Raw genomic sequence first — 11,929 nt, 5'->3', positions numbered from 1 at the left:
CTAGGAAAGCATAACATCGGGGCTGGCCCCCACCACTCTGATCTACTTCTCTGGGACGACCTCTAGCTGGCTGGCCTCTACCTCTAACGGCCTGACCTCCACCTCTAACGGCCTGACCCCTACCTCTAGTTTCCTGACCCCTGCCCTTGGCTGGCTGAGCGGGCGATGGAGCAACCGGTGCCGGAACCATGGCATGAGAACTCTGTTGTCGCATGCCGCCCAATAATCTCGGACATGACCTCCAAATGTGCCCAAAACTACCACACTCAAAACACCCATCCTACTGATGTGGCTACTGGAACTAAAGCTGACCCGAACGAGCAAGATAACCACGGTGAGAACTCTGAATCGGAGGCGCACTGATAGGAGCTGATGGTGCACTATAGGCTGGTTGCCCAGAATAAGGCACATAAGGACCACGACCCTCAGAAGCACTGCGAGATACCTGAAGCGATGAATGAAATGGCCTGGGAGGATGGCCTCTACCAAAAGCACCCCTGCCTCCAGATGAGGCATCATTGAAACTACTGGAATGATAGGGCCTCTTATTTGACACCGGCCCCCTCTCCTGAGCACGAACCAACTCGATCCATCTGGCAATATCAACGGTCGTCTAGAAGGAAATATCACTCCCTATCTCCTTGGCCATCTGAAGCCTGAAAGTGTAAGTGAGCCCATCAATAAATCACCTCACTCGCTCCTTCTAAATAGGAAGTAAGATAGTGGTATGGCGAGCTAAGTCCACAAATCGAGTCTCGTACTAGGTGACAGTCATACCACCCTGCTGAAGTCGCTCAAACTGCGTGCGATACTCCTCTCTCAGGGTGACAGGGATGAACTTCTCCAGAAATAGCTGTGAGAATTGATCCCAAGTAAGTGCAGGCGACCTAGCTGCTCTAGTCAACATATAATCCCTCCACCATCTCCAGGCGGAACCAGTCATCTGAAAAGCGGCAAAATCGACCCCACTGGTCTCAACTATACCTATGTTCCACAACACCTCATGGAAACGGTCCAGAAAATCCTGTGGGTCCTCAAAAGGTGCGCCACTGAAATGAACAGGAAAGAGATTAGTGAACTTATCCAACCTCAACATAGCCTCAGAAGACAAAGTGGGCCTATCACCGGCCTGTGCCGCAACAATTGGCTGAACTACCCCAATTGGCAGGGCTGCTGGCGTCTGTTACTCGGGAGCTACCTGCTCCGGGGTGTGTGTAGCGGGAGTCTGTGCTTCTCCCCTAGCCCAAGAGACGGTTGGTGCCACCAAAAAGGTACCAGTCTAGGCCACACTCTCCATAAGGCCCACCAAACAGACTATAGCGTCCTGAAGCACTGGAGTGGCAATGAACCCCTCCTAGACATGAACTGATCCGACGGGAACATTCTAAGATGGAACCTCCTCCTCCTCCTCAAAATCCACCTGGGTCTCCACTGCGGGTGTTGCTGCTCGAGCTCTGGACTGAGCTCTGCCTCTACCTCGGCCTATGGCGCGACCTCGGCCTCTGCCCCTAGTCGTAGCTACCACTGGGGGCTCTGGCTCCTGTCCGGCAATAGATGCAGTGCATGTTCTCGCCATCTGCGAGAGAACAAGAATAGAAGGGTTCAATTATCAATGATAGAATAAAATCACACGATAGAGTAAGAAAGAAGTGATATTTTTCATAAACTCCATAGATTCAGGAAGATAAGTACAAACGTCTCCGTATCGATCCTCCAGACCCTACTAAGCTTGATCGTGACTCGTGAGACCTAGGTAACCTAGTGCTCTAATACCAACTTATCACGACTCGGAAATCTCACCCCCGGGACCGTGATGGCGCTTGCTAGGCAAGCCAATGTTAGAACGGTTTATCCATTTTTAAAAGTTCATATTAAATAATAATAAAGAAACCAAAATAACTAAAATAAATTCTTAAGTAAAGTGCGGAAAAATTTAACAATTGAAATATCTAATACAACCCCGAATCTAGTGTCACAAGTGCACGAGCTACTAGAATACTACAAATAAAGGTTTGGATAAAAGTAAAGTTGTCTGAAAGAAAAATACACATCTAAGATATAGGAGGAGGGGACTTCACGGTTGCGAACGCCGAGCAGCTGTACCTCAAGTCTCCACACTGATAGTCAACCCAAGCAATTTACTGACCGCCGCTGGGACCGACTCCAAAATCTGTACAAGAAGTGCAGAGTGTAGTATGAGTACAACCGACCCCATGTACTCTGTAAGTGTCGAGCCTAACCTCGATGAAGTAGTGTTTTGGCTAAGGCGGGTCACTTACAATATAACCCGTATGCAGTATAATATAATGTCAGAAACGGAAAATACGAAAACAAAATAATGAAGTTAACTCATGAAAATAACTCAATCTTCAAAATGCCAGAAATACCAATCCTTAGATTCTCGTATGAAAGTACCGAAGCCAATACAACACAATAAGGGATAGAAACACATAAACTGTTGCGGCGCGCAACCTGATCCCACCATACAATGTTATCCTCCCTTATTCCACCATATATATATATATATATATATAAGTAAATATATGTTGCGGCGTACAACCTGATCCCACTATATAATCAGAATCAATATTGTAATCACCCTTCTTTCACCATATAAACCCACCCTTATTTCACCTGTTGCGGCGCTCAACCCAATCCCACCATATCAATATAAATTCACCCTTATTTAACCATATTATTCCACCCTTATTTTACCTGTTGCGCGAAATCCGATCCCACTATATCAATACAAATAAATCAATGTGTGCAAGTAATTTAACAACTCAAATCATAAGAATCTCTACGGTTAACGAATATGGAGCAGAACCAGGAAGGAAGTCTCGTGCCAAATTGAGAATTCACTATAATTACTATTAAGCAGTAAGACAAGTCAAGTAAATGATAATTACAGGGCGCAAGTAAGTCAATTAAGGCAAGTAACAATCAATCATGGAAGCATGGGAGAATCTAACATTTTTAACACTAGAATAATAATTGATGAGTAGCAAGTAAAGGTAGGGAAGCATTTAAAGCATGTAACAGTTAAGACATGGAATAAAATAATTAATGAAATACGAAAAGTAGGGAAACAAGTATTTTGGCGGCGTATATACACTTTTCACCTCGCGTATACGCTGCTACACATGAATTTCACATAGCACATAGCTCAAGGGTTCCTAATTTCCTCAAATCAAGGTTAAACCCAACGCTTACCTTGCTCCGCAAGCAAATCAAAGCTCTATCGGGGCCTTTCCATTAAAACCCGCCTCCAAACCAATTGAATCAAACCAAAATCGACTCAATAACATCAAATAATGCTAGGGAATTAAATTACAATACATAAAGTTAAGATCTTTACACTTTTCTCAAAAGTCAACACCGGGCTCGCTTGGCCAAAACTCGAGATTCAGCCCAAAACCCATTTAACCATTCACTCCCGAGCCTTATTATGTAATTAGTTTCGAAATCCGACCCCAATTTGAGGTATAAATTCAAAATTTAAAAATATTCCTAATTCTTCCCAAATCCCTAATTTTCTACCATGAAAGAACAAAGATTGAGGCTAGAAATTAATGGGTGATGATAGAAATGGAAGAAAATAAGTTAAATTATACTAACCTATGAAAGGTTAATGAATTTGCTCTTCCAAATCGCCTCTAGGCCGAGCTCTAATGAATAGATGATGAAAAATAGGTAAAATCCCGTGTTTGGAAATATTTAAGGTCTAGGCGTCAGGCCTTCTTTACGTTCGAGAGCCAGTGCTCGCGTTCGCGTAGAGCAAATCACCGATCCCCTCTCCCCAGGTCCTCAACCGTCCGCGTTCGCAAAAGGCTGCACGCATTCGCGAAGGGCAACCCCCCAAGGCTTCGCGTTCACGTACATGCCAGCACGTTCGCGATGAAGAAAAACTCCTCCAGCCCATATTACACTTCTCGATCGCGAAGAAGAAAACACCAGATGACAGCAGAAGCCAAAACCAGAAATTTTCTTAAGTTCAAAAACATTCGTAGCCCATCCGAAACTCACCCGAGCCCCTCGAACTCCAAACCAAACATGCACATAAGTCCCAAAATATTATACGAACTCGCTCACGCGATCAAAATATCAAAATAACACCTAGAACTACGAATCGGACACCAAAATAATAAAATTTTCAAAGAAGCTTAAGAACTTTCATTTTAACAACTGGACGTCTGAATAATGTCAAATCAACTTCGTTTTGCCCCAAAATTTTCATACAAGGCATAAATACAGTAATGAACTTATACCAAGTTCTGAAAATAAAATACGGATCCGGTAGCAACAAAGTCAAACTACAGTCAAACTTATTAATTCCTTAAATCTTTAAGATTCTAGTTTTCAATAAATTGTGATAATCCGGACCAGGCCTGCTGACTTTGCAATTGCGAAGGGGTAAGTCGCAATTACGACATTAGACCACCCCTTGTCACCTTCGCAATTTCGAGGTAGGTGCTCGAATTGCGATAATAGAGCACTAGCACACCAGCAATTCCATTTTCAGTTCAAAGCATTCTAAAACGCGTCCGAAACATCCGAGCCTTCGGGGCTCCAAAACAAACTTTCACACAAGTCTAAAAATATCATACGAATTCGCTCGTGCGATCAAAATAAAAAATAACATCTACAATTACAAATCGAACATCAAAATGCATGAATTTCAAAGTAAAAAGTTCAAGAACTACTAGAATTGCAACTAAGCATCTGAATCCTATGAAATCAACTCCAAATGATACCAAATTTTGCAGACAAATTCTAAATAACATAACAGACCTATTTCAAGTCCCAAAATTAAATTACGGACCTGATAGCCAAAAGTAAGCCTACGGTCAAACTTCTAAACCTCAAATTGTCAACTTTCGGCAAAACAACACAAATCAACCTACGAACTTCTGAATTTGATTCCGTGCAGACGCCCAAGTCCAAAATCACGATATGAAAGCCATCAAAATACCGTTCCGGGGTCGTTTTCACAAAAGTCAACCATTGGTAATATAAACAACTTAGGCTTCTAAACCAAGAATCAAAGGGTTCAAATCAACCCAAAATCTTTTCGGAACAAAACCAATCAACCGCGAGAGTCATAAAACCATAAACACACATGTGTGAAGTATCGAAAAAGGAAACGAGATATAATTATACAAAATGACTGGTCGGGTCGTTACTCATAAAATCAAAGAAATCTTCTTTTTGCCAATTACTTACCATAAAATGATTATTATTCTGGTAGATTTAACTAATTCATTTCACGCCATGAAAATTAAAGTCCTTTCCTTTTGGTGATATTTTTTTCTACCATATATCCTCAATCTGGTCTAACCTCTTATGCTAAAGTGAGTTGATTTTATAAAAGGGGTATTGAACACCATTCTACATTATCTATATCTTGCGGACTTGCTTTTCTCAAATCTTATTACAATGACTTGTTAGTTTCATTTTAGTGTTTATTCAGAGATTCTATCATTGTAACATGTTGCACAATTCTTTGCAAGTTTTACTAAGTTTATTTTATTTTAATAACTTATCTTCCATGTCATGTGACTCCATTAATGGTATATAATCAAAATTAATATATCTAATAACATATAAACTTCCTTAGAAAAAAATTACATTAGTAATTTCGAAAGAATTTCATTATATTAATCAAGAAATTACCTTAGTTTACATGATTTATGCCAAAGAGAACATTTGTATTGAACCTATATCTATTATAATGTCATGGATACATATATATTTCGCGTGTGTAGTAAGGTTCATGTATTAAAAGTTTTAGACATATAAATTTTTGGCAGGTATAAAAAGTCAAAGAAAATAATTAAAGATATATATAAATATGTGACTCTTTCAGAAATCTTCGTTTATGTATACGAATAAATCGATCTCAACAGTTGAAATGAATCAACTCATGATTAAGAAGTAGCCCAATATGAAAAAAAAAAAAATATATATATATATATATATATATATATATATATATATATATATATATATATATATATATATATACACATACACACATACATATATGTGTGTGTGTGTGTCACAACCCCAAATTCTCACCTAAGGTAGTCGTGATGGCACCTAGTCTCTAAGACTAGGTAAGCCTAACATTCATGAAAAACTTAACACAACTAACAAACTAAAATGATAAAATAACCCGAATAAGCTCGTAATAACCCCAAATCGGAAACATCAGTAATAAATCTCAAAACCGGTAGAACTGAATCATAAGCTCTACAAAAATAATCTAAGAATCTCTAATACAATATTGTCTGGGCAAAAGATAAATTGTAGTAAAAGTAATGACTAAAGGTGACTCCAAGACCTGCGGACGTTGAGCAGGTATACCTTGAAGTCTCCGGAAAGATAACTGAACGATCATTGGCGTCTGGCACGGGCAGATGTATCTGGATCTGCACAGAAATATGCAGAAACATAGTATGAGTACACCACAACGGTAACTAGTAAGTATTAAGCCTAACCTCGGTAGAGTAGTGATGAGGGCAGGCCAAGACACCTATTAGGATAAGAACAAGTGAACATAGTATTGTATAGTCTAATAATGAAAGTGATGAAACAATGACAATAAAGCAATACAATAAGGTAAGCTAACAACGAAAATTAAGGCGGTAAAGGCAACAAGAAGTGAATACATGATGAGAACAACAAGTAATCAAATACAGACTAATAGAAGTAAGACAAAGAAGGAAACAACAACAATCGTTCAAACAATAAGCCTTTTTAATATAAAATATACAACAAGAATCACAACCGAGGTACCACGCCTCATAGCCTCATTTTGAAATTCACAATCACAACCTTTCCTTATACCGCCGCGTGAGCCTTACATTTAGATTTTTTGAAAATATTTTCCTGAAATAGCTACACGCACTTTAGCCCCCTTATGTTATCGCATGGCTTCAAGTAATTCCCTTACTAGCAACACACACATAAATTCTCATCTTATGTCGTCGCATGCATATTTACCCATATCCTTATATCACCGCATGCACATCAATATCACAACACAATAACAACTTGCACCACAAGTGCCCATATACCACAACTTGTCAAAATCAACAATACTGAAGTTACCACATCATATAGCTCACAGCTCAACCACAATGCGATCAAGAATCTCAAAAATAATAAAATGAGTGATAATTACTCAACAAGAAAAGATATCTCAATAATCAACAACTTCAACCTCATTATGATAATAGCTTTCATAACTTCAACTTCAATTACTAAAAATGAAGGTATTTTCATGAAATGACAACTTGTTATAACAACTCCAAATAAGAATAACTCGATAATGAAGGAGGTAACATGACAATAAGAGAGATAGCAAAGACAATTAAGGCATATAAGAGCATGTATGACAATAAGGGATAGAGAAAGTGATAGCAATATCAAGTAAAACATGTAAGCAAAAGTTAACAATGGAAGATATAACATGATATTACAATTTATAATTAAATGCATGAAAGAGTCTAAGAGTCTAAACTGGTTAAAATACCACATATAAGCTCGTGTACACATCTTTCACATAATCCAAATAACACAAATCAACCCAAGTCCTAAGGGATATTTCTCTCACACAAAGTTAGGCAAGATACTTACCTCAAACAAGCTAACTAAATCCACTAATAAGATTTTTCTGCGAAAATTTAACTCTAAACGGCTCAAATCTAGCCAAAATAGCTTAATAACATAAATACAAATCATAGGAAGCGATTTCGAAAAATAAAGTTGCAATCTTCAAAGCAAATCAAAAGGTCAACTCAAAAAACCAACCCCGGGAGAGCACCTCGGAACCCAACCAAATTTAGAAAATCAGAACACCCATTCTGATACGAGTCCAACCATTCCAAAATTATATAATTTCGATCTCAAATCAACCTTCAAATCCTCAATTTGGGGTTTCGGAAAGTTTTTACAAAGTCCCCCAATTTCCCCAACTCAAATCACTAACTAAATGATAAAAACAATGATGGAATCATGAATAATAAACAAATCTGAGTCAAAAAAACTTACCACGATCCAATACTTTAAAATCCCCTCCAAAATCATCCAAAACCGAGCTCTCTAACTCAAAATATAAAAATAAGATAAAACCCTCGACTCAATCCTTTTCTGCCCAGTGATTTCCGATTTTGCGGTCAAATTGGTGCATCTGTGGAAAATTGATCGCAAATACGGCTTCCACTTAAGCCAAGTGGGCCACTTCCGCGGTGCCGCACCTGCGGCCATACCATCGCAGGTGCGATTGCATTAGAACTCAGGAGGCATTCAAAATCCTCCAAGTCCAAAATGAATCCGGATTCAATCCGACTCACATCCGGGGCCCCCGGAACCCCGTCCGAACATACCGTCAAGTCCCAAAATATAACATGAACCTACTCGATGCCTTAAATCACATCAAACAAGATCAAATCTATGAATTTCATCCAAATTCAAGCCTAATGAATCAATGAACATTCAACATCTAAAACTAATGCCGAATCATATCAAACAAACTTTGAATGAGATAAAATTTTGCATGTAAGTCCCAAATAATACAACGGACCTATACCAACTTCAGGAATCACAATCCGAGTGTGATATCAATAAATTCAACCCTCGGTCAAATCTATTAACCTTCCAAACCGTCAACTTTCCAACTTTCGCCAAAATGCCTCAAACCAATCTACGGACCTCCAAATCAATATCTGGACATACGCCTAAGGCTAAAATCACCATACAAAGCTATTGGTACCATTAAAACTCCATTCCGAATTCGTCTAGACAAAAGTCAAACTCTGGCAAATTCTTTCAACTTAAACTTCCAACCTTGGGACTAAGTGTCCCAATTCACTCTAAAACTCACCCGAACCCAAACCAACTGCCCCCGGCAAGTCACATAATCATTATTGAACATAGAGGAGGTAATAAATAGGGAAACTAGGCTAAAATACTCAAAACAACCAATTGGGTCGTTACATTCTCCCACTCTTAAAACAAACGCTGTCCTCAAACGAGTATAGAGACATACCTAAAGTGCTGAAAAGGTTAGGATATTGGCTACGCATATCATGCTCAGGTCTCCCAAGTCTCCTCCTCGAGTGGTTGACCCCTTAAGTGAACCTTCACTGAAGCAATATTATTTGACCTCAACTTTCGGACCTGCCTATCCAAGATGGCAACCGTCTCCTGAACATAAGTCAAATCCTTGTCCAATTGGACTTAGCTGTAATTTAACACATGGGACGGATCACCATAATACTTTCGGAGCATAGAGACATGGAACACCGGGTGAACCGCCGATACATTGGGTGGCAATGCAAGCTTGTAGGCCACCCTCACTCTCTCAAGGGTCTCAAAAAAACCAATATACCTAGGCTCAACTTGCCCTTTTCCCGAACCTCATCACACCCTTCTGATAGTAGGCTATAATCTCATATTTTAGTCGTTTATTGCACTCTAATTTACTATACTTTACTTGTGTTTGAGCTTTAACTGGTAGTGTTTTGCACTTATTGTATGTTTTATGTCTTGTAGGAGTGGTTTCGAGTGATGTCGATGTTGTAGAGATAATTTAAATAATTTGAAGCTTTGAAGTCTGAGTAAAAGCCCAGAAAATTAAGTCGGAATCACGTTCGGGGGTCGAGGACCAAGTCTGGATATCAAAAACTGAGAAAACAAAATTACTCTAAGAAAAATTCACTACCGCCCCGCGCCATGCGTAGCGGGGCGCTAGTGCAAAATTCCTGCAAAGTGAAAAAATCAGCTCTCTGGATTTCCCCACTAATGCCCCGCCAGTGCAATATTTACAGAGTAAATGTCCTTTTTCGGTAAGAAAAAGGTGATTTCGTCTGGGCCCGACCCTACTTGGTATAAATACATGGAAAATATTATTTTCTGGACTTTTGACACATATTCGACCTAAAGAGGCTAAGGAGGAGTTGGAAGAACATGAGCACATAGATTTCATCATTCCTTCCTCACTCAAGACCCGAGTTTGGATTGAATTTATATTTTCCATTACTTTAACTATATTTGTGATGAATTTGTCCATATCTATGGAGTAGTTCCCTTTAGGGTTTGATGGATTTGGTGTATTGATGATTGTTTGTGGATTATACTCCAGTTTTATGTATTGAAGCGTTTTTGGATGATTTAACTGTTGCATCTATATTCACTTGTTCATGTAATCGGGAGAGGCATAACTTGTGATATTTTTGCATTATATTGTTAGTTGAGTTCATTAATTCTTCTTAGTAATCGAAAGAGGCTAGTTGAATCATTGATTAACCCTAGTTTGGAGAATAATGGAAAGAGGTTTTCCTAAATACCAATCCACTACGCATTCTTGCATATCTTGACGTGCTTAAATTGGTTCATCTCGTGAGGTTAAGACGTAATCGAGAGATGAGTTTTAGCTGAATGTTTGAACTAATAATTGAGTGAATACAAGAGACTCACTTAAACATTAGAAGTGAAGTATCTAGAGTTAGATCTCAAATAACTATCTTGCACCTATCCTACCAACCCTTATTTTTCCCCACTGATAACCTTCTTTGTTTCGATTGTCATTAGTCAATAGCTCTAGAGTCTTAGTTAATTTTAGTTAGAAATCATATAAATCTCAATTGTTGATCATCATGAATAGCGATCAAGCTAGAAACTACAAGAATATTGTTTAAATCCAATCCTGTTGATACAATATTATACTATACTATATTTGACTAGCGAGCATAATTTAAGTGGTGAAGGAAAAACCAAGACTAGAGCTGTGGTAAACCCATGAGAAGGTGTAATAAAATTTGGAAAAAAATCAAGTTGAGTTCTAGGTTTATTGGTCCACTTGAAGTGTTGGAGAGAGTTGATGAGGTAGCTTATTGGCTTGCTTTGCCTCCTAGACTATCATGGCCACATTAGAGTTTTTATATGTTTCTATTCTTCGGAAGTATCATGACGATAAGTCTCATATTTTAAACATCAGGACAATACAATTAGATGAGAATTTGACCAATGAAGAAGAGTCAGTAGCTATTTTGGAAAGACAAGTTAAAAAGCTAAGGGCAAAAAAGATCGCTTCGGTGAAAGTGCTTTGAAAAGGTCAACCGAGCAACAAGGCCACTCGGGAGATAGTTAGATATGCGGAAGATATATTCACACTATTTTGACACTCCATGTACATTTTTATACACGTTCGAGGATAAACCTTTACTAAAGATGTGGACAATATAACGATCCAACCGATCGTTTTGGGCTCTAGGATCCCATTTGAGACTTTAAGTAGGTTCATTTACTATTTTATGACTTGCACAATGAGGGGTTCGGGTCACGGGAGGTTCAGGAATAATTCGAAGCACTTAGTTCCTAACTAGAGCCTTAAAGTTAAGAGAGTTGACTAAAAATATTATTTTGGGTAAACGATCTCGCTTTGTGATTTGAAAGTTCCGATAGGCTTGTATGATAAATTTGGACTTGTATATATGTTCGGTTGAGCACTTGAGGGGCTCGGGTGTGATTCAGACATATCTTGTGAAAATTTGGTACTTGAAGAACTTAAGAAAGTTTATATTTTTGTTTGGATCTTAATCCTTAGTTGTGATATTTTCAAATATATTTTGAGCCCTTTGATAAGTTTGTGTAGGATATACGAACTAGTTCGGATAATTGTACCGGGTCTTTAGGGATCGAGTGAGTTTCAAGGTGTTCGGTGGATTATTCAAAAAAGGGAAAACTATAGAAAACTTACAGCAGTAATTGAAGTTGGGTGGACGCGAGCGTCCCCCTTGTTTGTAGAAGTTAGGCGGACGCCAAGGGGAGGTGACGCGTCTACTGTGGCATCAATGCCTAAGCAAATTTTTTAAAATTTCTGCTTTCTTATTTAAGATTCCATTTTGTACATAGATTTTAATTT

The sequence above is a fragment of the Nicotiana tomentosiformis genome, chromosome 1, assembly GCF_000390325.3.
Source record: "Nicotiana tomentosiformis chromosome 1, ASM39032v3, whole genome shotgun sequence".
NCBI classification, from domain to species: Eukaryota; Viridiplantae; Streptophyta; class Magnoliopsida; order Solanales; family Solanaceae; genus Nicotiana; species Nicotiana tomentosiformis.
The sequence above is the reverse complement of the archived record's forward strand: the minus strand, read 5'-3'. Positions refer to the sequence as shown.